The sequence below is a fragment of the Brachionichthys hirsutus genome, chromosome 1, assembly GCF_040956055.1.
Source record: "Brachionichthys hirsutus isolate HB-005 chromosome 1, CSIRO-AGI_Bhir_v1, whole genome shotgun sequence".
Classification (NCBI taxonomy): domain Eukaryota; kingdom Metazoa; phylum Chordata; class Actinopteri; order Lophiiformes; family Brachionichthyidae; genus Brachionichthys; species Brachionichthys hirsutus.
This window is the reverse complement of record NC_090897.1, coordinates 9,374,534-9,387,863: the sequence shown is the minus strand read 5'-3', so window position 1 is coordinate 9,387,863 and position 13,330 is coordinate 9,374,534.

Genomic DNA, 13,330 nt, shown 5'->3' with positions numbered 1-13,330 from the left:
TGACAACAGCAGCTGATGATGTGCCATGTAGAGCAAAATGGGATGCATGCACTCTCTACTCATGCACCCATTTCAGTTTAAATTCCATGCATGGCTGACATGTTTTGGCTGTGTGAATTGGCTTGGACAGGGGTCCTACAACGGTGATCTAGTTATCGTCTTTACAGCTTTAAGACAAAGTTATGCTGAAAAGTGGAACACCTCAAAACTGCTGTCTCTTACTGACTGGGATGCTTTCCTAATGTGTAATCACAAGAGACGATGGGGAAAAATTCAAGATGCAACAAAAAAGACCTTGCAGAGGGAGAATGCAGACCACCTTGCCTCCTTTAACCCCTAATAGTCTGTAATATCTTTGGCTCCTGGGGCCATTTAACTTGAGCATAATGTAGAATTAGTCCCAGGGAATCCTAAACTGTCCCTGTTTTGCTCTTCCTTCTTGGTATCAACAGCAATGAGGTAATGGCTTTTTTTAGGAGGAACACAAGAGAGAGCTGAGAAAGCATTTCTGCCTCACAGGACAGAGAAGCCTGGTGAGGGCAGTGGGGGAGGGAAAAGCATCCATCACCCCTGTAAATGTGTGCACAACAAAGCAATCTCTTAAAATATAGCGAAATCAAACACTCACTCCTAAATTAGCAGTGTGACTTGCCTTACAATGTTCAAGGTATTCTGAAAATGTAGGAATTTAAAGGAAAACTGAGACATTTTGTTCCCTATAGACTTAAGGTTTAAAAACTGTTGTTGATTAAGGTGTTATATTTGAAGTATCTGTTCAGCTGTGAACAAAACAAATGGATCTCAAAAATAGCAAGATGTCAGTGCGTGACTCACCATCATTTTCATGTTTTACCTGAAAAACCGGGGCGTTTCAAACTAAATGGGCTTCTTCCTTTCAGGCTCTCTCTTACTGTCAGATTTGCAACTAGATTGCATTGATTATGTTGTGAATTTTATATAAATGTAAATCTCTTTTATTTTGATTAGCCTTAATTCCCTCAATCAAGCTAACAATTCACCTATTGAAATGAATTTCTTGCTTCAGCGTAATTCAGACACCAAGTTTACGTAATGTTTTCATCCAGCAGGAGATGATTAATGAAGGCGAACAATGAGCTGTGCAATACTTTAATCAAATACAATTAAAAGAGATTTTTAATGAGACTTTTAATTTTTCTCCTGCTGATGCTATTTTGCTCGTTTGTGTTAGTGTCAGCTGGACCATCAAATTCAACAGCAAGCCAATCTAACTTATGAATAACACAATATATCAGACTTTCATATGCGGCTGATAAAGCCATTAACGTCTGGAGAGCAGATCCATCACCAGGTGACCTGAGTCATAAAAAAAATGACACCTGGCCAAGGTAACAATGAAAGTAAATCTAAGTAGGAAATGGTGAAAGAAGTCATATCTAGCCATGCTGAATGAGTTAAAGTTATTGTTCCTGGTGAATCAAAGGGTTAAACAGTTTCCAGGTTTATTTCCATCTAGCCCAAACAAGATGAAGGCATATGATGACCAGGATGCCAGGTTAGATAGTAAAGAGGGAGAGAAGGATCTGTACAGGCTGGTCAGACAGACAGAGGTGGGAAGGATGTTCAGCATGTCAGAGTGATCAAGGATAGAGATGGCAAGGTGTTGACAGAGGCCAGTAGCGTGCTAGGAAGATGGAAGAATTAATGAATGAGGAAAATGAGAGAGACCAAAGGGTAGTAGAGGCACCTGTTGTGGACCAGGAAGTGACAAAAACTAGCATGAGTGAAGTTAGAAATGCAATGAAGAGGCAACTCCTCACAGGAGAAGCCAAAAGTACAGTAGTAGTAATAATTCCAGTTTACACCACAAATCTATCCTCCCTCATTAGAAAGATAATCCCCCCCAGTAATTGACCTTCTATCCCAGATGACATATTGAGTGTACACAGTGAGATGCATGACAAAAAATCTCCCATCTTTTCAAGTATCTTGCAGACTGATAGACAATCAGGATACATCTGCAAGTGAAAGGAGGATCCACTCACAATACTGCATAATGAGCACAAGCTGGGTAAGAACTGCTGGTTACTTTTCCTTTGAACATATCTCTCAATGAGGTTGTGGTCTGCAGATCATAAATACTTGATATGATCTCTCTCTCACACACACACCTACACACACACACACACACTAAGGAGTTTCTGAAGCATTGGTGCAGCCCCACTTTCTGCTCGTCTATCAAGAACAACCAAAGATACCAGAGTAGACTTGGAAATGTGAGGGCAGGGAAAGACACAATGACAAATCTGGACATAGACTGACGACAGTTGACACGGGCGATGGGGTTTCAGCCGTCTTCAAGCACATAATGCAGTGTTGACTTGCAAAACCTACAGTGATGAAACCTCACAATCCGTCTTTCTTTGTTAGGCAGATTAGACATGGATTTAGGTCTAAAAGTGCTGTCATAGAGAAGGCAGTGAAAGCAATGAGCTTTTATCACAGTCTGCAAGAACAAACAACTGATGCAAAACTCTCGACATCCCAGCAGGAACCTTTCTCCTGAGAGCGCTGCGTAATTCATGAGTGAAACCTGTCAGGCAACCAAGCCGCTGTGAGGTGTTTCTGAAGCACAACTCACATCTCACTCTGTAATTTGTCAGACATGCAGGCCCGAGCTCCATCCCCACCTTTCCATTGATTAGAAGCCTAAGTATAATGCTGATTAAGCACTGGGCTTTAACGGTTCAATCAGGAATGTATCTGATCGTAAAGATTTTGTGTGGCGTTACACATTATGCTCTGAAAGTGTTTGACTTTGACTGTCAGTACTACTTTTAAAAGTTTACAAACAAATATTGGAAAGTAATGTATGTAGGATGGTGATCTTCAAGTCATTACAAAAGTCACAAAAATCACACGTACAATATGGTTTGCAATAAAATCACATGTTCAGCTCAGTCGTTAGAGTATACACTGGCCAGGTATCGAGAACACAGTCATCTTGTGGCTGGCGAGGGTCTGATGGTATCCTTGGGTCTCATTCCAGTTGGATGTGTCCACAAACCTACAACAGGAGGTGCTCAAGAGAAATCATAACCAGATGTTGATTCCTGCGCGGCACGGTGGCGCCGTTGCATCACAGCAAGAAGGTCACAGGTCCGAGTCCGACTTGCGACCTTTCTGTGAGGAGTTTGCATGTTCTCCCTGTGTCTGTGTGGGTTCTCTCCGGGTTCTCCGGGTTCCTCCCACCACCAAAAATATGCAACTTAGTTGAATTGGTTACACTAAATTGCCCATAGGAGTGTGTGAATGATCGTCTGTCTGTGTGGCCATGTGATGAACTGGCGGCTTGTCCAGGGTGTACCCTGCCTCTTGGCCATTGATTGCTGGGATAGGCTCCAGCACGATGGACAAAGCAGTTCGGAAAATGAATGAATGAATGTTGATTCCTTTGTACCCAAAGTGTGTTTCACAGGGGAAAGTCACAGGGACGCTATGAAAGTTTTTTTTTTTTATACTAGATATTGCTCTACCAAATATTGTTAGGCCACGTTTCAAACACCTGTACCAAAATTTTAACATGAACAAAACCTTGTAATCATACTTTGACTCTTATTTCCTGTTTCAAAAGAGCAAAATGTATTTAAACATAAGAGTCAGGGCCTGATATGCAGAAAGTAGTGAGTTGCACTTTTTTTTCCTGACAGCTTCTGATGCTATGATAGGGCAAAGACAAACATGACTTCAATTAATAGGCTGCTCCAGCTTCAGATTCTGCTGCTTTTGGTGGAAAAAAGTAAAATTTTCCTTGATGATAGCTTTGCTATTTTCTACAGATAAAGATTTGTGCAAGAGTTTATCTTTCTTCAATGTTGTGTAAACTCTTTTTCTGTTTCATGGATAAGTGTGCTCCTTCTTTACAATGACTTCATAAAAACACCACACGCATCATATTGAGCAGATGCAGTATGAAATTAAACATTCAGCTTCAGTCATGTTAATCTGTTATCTCTGCCCAGCAGGATCTTCTGGTTTTAGTCGGGCTTTATTTGGACTTTGATTGCTGTAGAAAAACACAGCAGGGTGGACATTCGAGTGTTAACAGTCAACCGATAAAACATGAGACGGCAATAATATCAGAAATGTTTCCTCATGTGACTCCATCAATCCATGTCCATGCTTTCCAACTTCAAAACCAATCCACAAAGCAGCTGTTTAATCGCATATCTGTAAAATTTCAATGTGAAAATATTGTAATTGGACCAGTTCATTATGATGTTTAAGTAAATTGAAGAAGGTAACTTTCTCACTGTGTTGGGGGACAGTAAAAGATCAAACGTTATAGCTGGAGGGAGTCCATCTTTTGCTTTGTTGTTTCAGAAATACACTAATAGTCCTGTTGAGAGCAGGACCCTGAAGCCAGAACAGCCACCAGCACAGCTATTTAGGTCGCTGCCTTTTTCCACCTTTGCGAAAGGGACAACAGTTGGTTTTGTTAGAATTCTCCCTTTTCCCTCGGTTCCTTTATCTCGTATTGGAGGTGAATAGTCAATAATGAGTCAGGAAGTATATTCGAATCAAGTTTACGTAAGATTTTCAGCAGATACAAGGCTGGTAAGGAAACACAGCGCTGGACTCTCCATCAGACGTGGAAGCGGAACTCTGCGGAAGAGTCCCGAATGCACGACGACAAAGATCTTTATAGGGGGTGTTTACACCTTGGTGGATTTATTATTTTACTTCTTGGCACTTCTATAGCACTATGCCAGTCAAATTCTACGGTGTAAAACTTTGTAAATTAATCTGCCAAAGACAATTTGTATGCACATTATTGTAATGAAAACCATGGCTAAAGAAACATTTGTGATTGATGTTTTTACTGACCATTCACACCTGTTGATTTGAAGTGTGAGTCCATGCTATAGGACTAAAATGATGGTGAGCTACACCGGTAGGGTGAAGCCAGAAAAACCTCTGGTGGAGGCCAGCAGCGGTCCTGATGTGCAAGCGACTCGACCTGGGAATAGGGGTGACCGACCAATGGAACGTCTTACTAAAAAAAGCCTAAATCACCCACACTTTTAGTCAACAAAAACGTACTTAATAAAAAAAAAATCTGAGTAAAATAGATTACATATGTTGATGTTAAAACTGTTGATGTGTGACACAAAAATAAAATGTAGTCGACAAATTTAACATTTAACCAAAATGTAATCACAATTGCGCAATGTGTTTTTTTTCTTCTAAAATCTGTTAAACTCATCTTCTCTCATATTGTTTTTCCTCAAATTACAGTAAATTTGCCAAACTGCACCTTCAAAATGTCACACTTTGTTGATGAAATACTAAACAGACGTTCCATCACTTTCTTCATTTTATTTCAGCGTTGGGTTCAGAGTGTTCGAGTTGATGAGAGTGGAGTGTGTCTGTGCACAGTCCCACAGAGTGCAGCCTCTGAAGGAGGGCGCTCCCCTGTGTGTGTTGACAGGCAGTAAGAGGAGTTAAGCCAGGAGATGGGGGGTTAGAGAGAATATCTCCTGGGCGACCTGACTAACATGAGAAGACATATCAGCACTATTTGTAAAAAGTCACACACATCCCCGCAGAGGGGGTTCCACTTGTCGTCACGATAAATTGTCAATTAATTGATTACTGCAGAAATGAAGGGATGGCATTGGGGTCAATATAAACCCTTGAGTTATTTTCCATGTGTGTGTGTCCTGTGATGGAGAGACAAGAGTGGGGCTTGGGTCAGGGAGATTGTAAGATTTTGTCTAATGTAAACATAATTTGGTGCTGAATACAAAAGCTACATTTTGGGGCTTTTTTCAGGTAAGTATTATTTAATATTTTAGAAATGTTATTAGTGTGGCTCTGAGAAATAAAATTTCTTGACATTGAATGGTTTTAATAAATTATTTAAACACAATCACGTCACCGGAGGATGACAAATATTGACTTTACTCATCCCTGACTTTTCATGTAGACTAAAGCATGAATGGACCATGTGACCTTTACATGAAGTTTTTATTAGTCAGGTGATTTTCATTTAATATGCATTTCACAGAAACATCTTGAGTACTGCTGTGGGTTTTCAGTACTTTTTTGATATTTTATTTTATCACATTACAAGCATGTGTTCAAGATTTCAGCTTTTATATTTAGCATGACATCTATAGATGCTTTTTGGGGGATACACAATTTAGAGATACGTATATGAAGAGTAAAAGCCTGTATTACTCGACCCTTTATCAAACAACGAGGCGTCCAAAGACAGCAGAATTTGAAATCTCTGAGGATTCCCAATCATAATTAGTATGTTGTTGCACCCCTGCTGCAAACATTAAAGCAAAAGAAAGCAAATTTGTCTCCAAAGTTCCTTCAGATATTCGCTTTAGAATTCACATCGGAGCACATGAAGGTGTTTCTAATGCGCAGCAGCACACGGTAATCAGCACTTCCCTTCATTAGCAGACTGAAGGTCATCTGTAGTGTCATAGCTCATATGAAATTGCCTCAGCAGATTCTCAAACGAAATAAGGTGCAGCCGCAGCCGCAGCCGCAACAGCAGCAGTAGCAGCAGCAGCAGCAGCAGCTTCAGACTAAAAGAGACTTGTGATGGTCAGAGTTGGCTTTATTATGACCAGACCAACACACACCCGGCCCGAGCACCAATTTATTGTTGGTATGCCTTAATTCAAGTTAAGCAAAAACAAACAGCAAAAAAGCATGTGTTGTATTAATAGTTTTGCTGAGCGTTTCATCAAATTACATTCAAAGCAAGAAAAGACACTTGAGGTTTTTCAGCTTGAAGGAAATTGGGTAAATGCAGACCTGAAAATGCAATAAATATCCAATTAAATTAATTAATAAATCCGCATGGCTGAATGTCTAACTCAAAGTAATCAATAAATGTATTTAACAAATTTGACTGACCAAACTAACCATAACGAATCAAGGTGGGGGACATTCTTTTCTCTTAAAGTCAGTCTTTCCTGCTGAAAAGCTGCACACAGATAAAATGGAGATGCCATTTAACCAGCGAGTGCTCCTCGAGCTCATGTCTCCTCTCAGAGGACAATGACGAGGGTTCTCAATACTTGGCGGTAAATTCAAAACAAATGCAAATCAAAATGTAATTGTCAGTGCCAGTTGCTGAGCAGTGTCAAAGGGTGATCTCTGCAGTAATTTGAATCCCAAAGTAGGCAAGGTCAAGGTCATTACGGACAGTCCGTCTCCTGGCTCTCACGTTTAATGAACGCAGGGGGACAAACAAACAAATACCCAGCTGGCATTACTTCAAGCATTTTCTTTACTATGATTACTTCACTGTATAGTAATATGCAAGTTAAGCCAACTTTGCAAGCTACAAATGATATCACAATGGATTAAATGTCAAACAACAGCAAAGTTAGCAGAGGGAGGATTGGACACCTATAGCTTATGTCAACAACTCGAATGATTTTGGTCCTCAGTAACTGATGCTGTACTTTATTACATACAGTATGTAATACATAAAACCATTGTAAGTCATGTTTGTCTTACCATCAGAACCTTTATAATACACATCCTTTGATGGAGATATAAATGCTTTTACAGCACTTCTTTTTCCAATTCAATCTGTCTGAATGAAGCCCTGTTTCATTCCAAGTCCGGAAAAAATGTAATTTATCTCAGAGGAGCTACTAGCAGCTCTGAAAAGCTATAAAGGCCGTTTGTTTAATATTTTAATGAGCTATTAATCATTCCTTCAGGCAAAGAATCAGATCTTCAGCTGCTTTACTGCATATGAAATCTGTGCCACTGAACCTGAGCTATCAAATATGTTGACGCTTTTATTTAGCTTTAACTTATTTAACTTTAACAATGAACAATCTATGATATTTGTGTGCTGATCAGGATCATCATCTGGATCTGGAATGTTTTAAAATTATTCTTGAGGAGATTCCAAGATTTTTTGTTTTTTTATTCAGGAATAATTGACACTGAAAAAAAAATGACACAATGACATTCCAATAAGTCATATTCCTGTTCTGATTATCCAGAATATTTACAGATATTCTCCTCATAAAAAAGTCAAAAAGTGAAATATTTGGCATTTTTTTCTTGAACCCAACTAATAATGATACAAATGTGATTCGGGATTCCTCCTGTTATCAAGGGACTATTGCTTTCATGTCCAGTGACATAAAGCAGAAGCTGAGCTGCCTTGCAAGAGGTTTGGGCTTTCTGAATGCTGCCTCGTTGTTTTCTTAGTTTGTCAGCAGGATTTTGGAAGGGAGGATGGGGCATTGTCCAGGAGAGAGAGCCCATTAAAATGTTGGTGCAGATCTTGATGGAGGAGCACATCCAGAAATGTTCAAATCTTTCTTTCATATTGCTAAAATTACATTTTACAGTTCTACCAAGACCAAAATAAAAATAAAGCATCCCACAGCTGTCTAGCTTGCTTTTCATTTGTCCACCCTTCTGCAAAGTTTAATATTAATATGTTGAGTGGTTTTTCAGTAATCCTTCTGACAAACAACATAGAAACTGACACGGATGAAGACAAAGTCTTGGTGTAGGTAAAAAAAAAACAGCAACAACATCCTGTCTCCTTCAGGAAACTACCACGCTCTCTGTAGCGTGGGGACACCCCTTTCTCTTTTCTGTACAATGTGCTGCTTATCCATTCGCCCTGAGGATTCCATTCACGATGTTTTGTAATGGTCAGCTCCATCACCCCCCCTCCTGTCTGCTCCCTCGTACCCACCAGGCAGAACCACTTAAAAATCTTTTAAGATGCTTTTTCTTCTTTTGCCCCTCTGTCCCATCTTTGTTGCAGGATGAATAAGAAGCTGAGCGCCGATGGGCTTCTGCTCTTAATGGCCTCTTCTTTCTATCTCCACCTCATGAACTATTTGAATTTCAAGACTGATGTTTTGCCATTGCTCAGAATGAAAATGTGGAAGCAGGGCTCAAACTATTTGACCAAATTTATGGAATTCATCATCATTATCGCTCTCTCTCTCCCTCTCTCTCTCACACACCTTTACTAAGTTCATATATCTCCATTTCCAAAGTGATAAACTAAAGAAATTGCAAAAGAAGTTTTGTTAGAAAAACAAAAAATACACAAGTTTAACCTGTCATTTCATTGCTTCTCTTCTCATAATGCAGCATAAGAGGTTCAGGCAAAACTTTCTAATGTAAAGGCAGCCAGAGACAGGCAGCCAGAAACAGGCAGCCAGAAACAGGCAGCCAGAAACAGGCGTTGAAACTCCGATGCAGCACGTCCTTGAGAAACAACAGCCACTGTTCTGCCATTTATCAACACTGATTACATGCATTGATCTGACACAACATAGACGATTCCCAGTTGAAAGGGTTCAGCAGACTGGAAACACTGCAGTCAGAGATCAGACGAACAATTTCACAAATCAATCTGCTTGCAGTGGTTTGTGGAGGTCAAAGTTTAACAGTATTATGTCAAATTATTTCCTAAGTATGCAATAAGTTGGTGGTAGTTTGCATTTCCCTATAAGGGAGTTCTGAATGAATTATATGTTCTTGTTAGACGGAGATCGTAAAACAGATAAACAAAAGATAATAAAAGAAAATGTAAGATATTTCTGAAGCAGATGACACCACAATACAAATATACAATTATCAACTTGCTTTCAAAGCAAAACAAAACATAAATAGGTAACAGAACCTACAAGTTTTATGAAAATCCATCGAGTAGTTTATGTGTAGTTGATAAAAATTATAATTTTGTGCCTACACTCATTTATAATTTTCAAAGCATATCCTGAAGTGCTACAGGCAAATGTTGTCCTTTTTCTTGACAATTTGCATAAATGGGAAATTAAATGGAAAGTCTGACAAAATAAAAATTAAACTCTCCGAAAACAAATGTCTGAATTTCAGGGACAAAAAAAGCTTTAAAATATTTCCACATGCTTTAAAAAAAAAAAAAAAGCCCAATGGAATAGTACTTATTCTAATATTCCCTCAGTATTATGCACCAAATCAGGTGTTTAATGGCTTAATGGTTGCAAGAAGCAGTGGACTGCTTGGTTAGTATGCATGAGATGGTGGCTGGCCTGGAGGAGCTATTTTCTGCAGGCGTCACACTTCAATACCCTGCCCTCACTAGCCGGATATTTTTTGAATGGTGATTAGAATTATGTTTACCATTAACAGGATAAGTCACCGGCTGTGGGGGGAACAGTTATTAAGATGTGACCCATGGAGCAGTCCAAGTGTTTTCATGTGCAATACATTCTCATTTAATTTCTCAGACTACTGCGGCCACACAAAAGAATAGCAGGAACATTGAAGGCAATCTTTAATTGTAATTCATTTTCCTCATCCAAGACTGCACAGTTAGATTTTTAGTCTTGGTAGAGCAGGAGTGACATTATAAGTAGCAATATACATTTACTGTATGCTCAAGTTTCAAAACATGAATTTTAATTACCGGTAGTCATGTCTTTGTTCACGAGCACTGGCTATTAAAATCAACTAAAACAGAACAAAACATCAAATCTCCCAAACAAGTGTTGCTTTGGTGTAATTCCAACACACTGAGACTGCGACTGCCGCCCTCGCTCTCATTTACTGTTGGCACTAAATAGATGTAGTTATTTTTGTTGTTTTACACTTTCCTGCACATTCCTGGTCCTGGAAGGAATTTTCTACTAAGCTGTTGACCCGCCACCATCACCACAGCCACCCCACACAGCATCATCTCAAAAGTAAAACACATTTAATTAAGCTAAGAGCTCAGGAGTCGTCAAAAGCTGCATTAGTGTTATTGTGATTTGTGACAAACGTCTCTGCAACATATGGCGCAGCCCATTCCCAACTACAGCAGCACGATAAATGGAGCTGCTTAAGAACAGAACACAATTACTCACGAGGCCAGGCCAGTTCTTTCTATGTGTATCAGGGTTGCCGTTGGAATTTCAAGTCATTAAATAAACAGAAATATTAATTATTAGTTTCCGCTGTGGAGGAGGTCGTGTTTTTGCTGGTGTTGATATGTCTGACTAAGGGGATTACTCACCAAGCTCTGAATGGGTTTTGATTGAATTTTTTTTTGTTTGAAGGAACACTGCAGGACATCTTTGTGATGATAAACACTGCCATTGTGGGATGGGGCAATAACAAAATATTTACTTCTAATATCAGGTAAAATGTCTACCATGGAAGACATTTTTTCTTACACAATGACATAAGATCTAGCACACATCAACTATTGGAATAAACCTGCCAGCAGAGGGAAAACCGCAGATTTCAATCCCTGCAGAAACTTGACTCTCTTGACGGAGTTATTACAGTAACAGTGGTTGTCACAGTGACATCTCTCTCTCCGTGTTAGTTTAATTTATCACCAAACACACTGTTAAATACTCAGGTCAGTGAAATAACAAGGACATTTGTTATTTGTTGAATAACAAAATTAACCGTCCATACCTGTGCGTGAGGTAATAACGTAGACGTCGCTTGCATGTGCCTTGCTCAAGCGCGCCATCTAGTGCGAACTCTACGTTACTCCTTGTGTGAAATCCGCATGCTGTGACGCCTCGGGGGGGAATCAATGCAAATACAGTCCGACAACAGCAGAGGCCCATCTAATTAAAAGCAATACCTTTAGATCAGAAGTGTGTGATACACTGCAGCTGTTTGCAGCTCTCATAGTCGCTGACTAGTTTTTAGTTCAGGCGGTTATTCACCTTCACTCCATCCTGATGAGGGGACTGGAATAAATAAAACCCAGCTCAACTCTAGGACTGAACGATTTCGCAATAGAATGTTGAGATGAAGAAGCAATTAGATAAATGGGTGAAAACTGCAAGTTGTCTACATGGAAATAAACTTTCCCCCATTCTAATGCTTCAAATACATGCAGTAGCACCAGTGATCATGTAAATGTGAATGTAAATTGGGATTGGAAATCCTTTTATGAAATACTTCAACCACTGTCCATTTCTGCCAAAATTCTATGAATGTATGTTTTTCAAATTATGTTATTTTGGTAACACACACATGCACTACACCACACCCTACAATACTGTGCGAAGTATTGAAATCGCATCAACTTCAGCTGTCGGCACAGAGCTAAAAACTCTATAGAGAGAATATTCCAGTGATACTACTATTGTACTTTCAGCTTGTCCCTTCAGGGGTAGCCACAGCAAATCAACTTTCTCCACTTCACCCCGTCCTTTGCATGGAATATTCCAGTGATACATGTACTATATGTGAACAATGGTTATAAACATACTCATCAAGCTTCTTCTTAAAAATGTATAACCATAAATATCTATATAGATTACAGATTTATTCTGTTAGAAATATTCAGTTAACGTGAACGAGCATTACAAACCAAGGCAGAGTCAACGGCATTCGATCTTACCTGCAGGAGAGATGCGTCCTAAAGTTCATTTTAGTGGAATATATATACAAATAAATATACTATTAGAAAATCGTTCAAATAGATAATACAGATGGATAATTTACAACATTTATTTTCTAAAACAATGTCGATCGGGACACACGAATAAAGTCCTCAGCATCCGCGTCGGAGCAGTTTCAACTTGAGCTCAGCGTCTTCTCTCTGCCGGCGCTGCGCTGCGGCTTCGCTCCAGAGCCGAGCCAAAGAGGAACGGGCGCAGTAAGAGAGTAGCCCCCGCCTCATCGACGTTTTCGCTTTTGTAAAAAAAAAAAATAAAAAAAAAAAGCCACTACAATCTTTAGAACATTAACACACTATCATGACCGAAACTGTTCAGACAGACTATTTGAGCAGTTATTTTAACAAAATAAAAATAGATGGATAAAAACCGCAGCTATATGAATACCAGATCCCAGTTTAGATTATAACCAAAATGTAATGTTCTTTTCCTGTCTGAGTTCTTCTCATCTTTTATGTGTTCATACGGTTGTGGCTTATATCAGATGTTGTGTTTATTGAAACTTTACTTTCATGAACCCACAGATTGTTCACACCAATCCCAAGGGTAGGTCATGCACGTTGGGCTCTATTGAGCTCTCTATTTGTTTAATGTACAATTTAATTTTAGGTGATACTCGAATTTAAATGTTACATTAAATAAGAATAGTTATATACGATGCAACAAAGCCAGACAATTGGCCGTGTCGTGGTTTTTTTTCCAGCCAGACGCACAACGTCGTCGTCCCGATGTCGCAAACGCAGCTCTGGACTGCGTCGTGACGTCACAGGGTTTCCCTACGCACTTCCGGATGTTTACAAGCGTCACTTCCTGCGTTACAGTGAAACAAACAACCGGATAACAATAAGCAATAGCGGAACATGGCCGCGTCTCCCTGAGCTGGG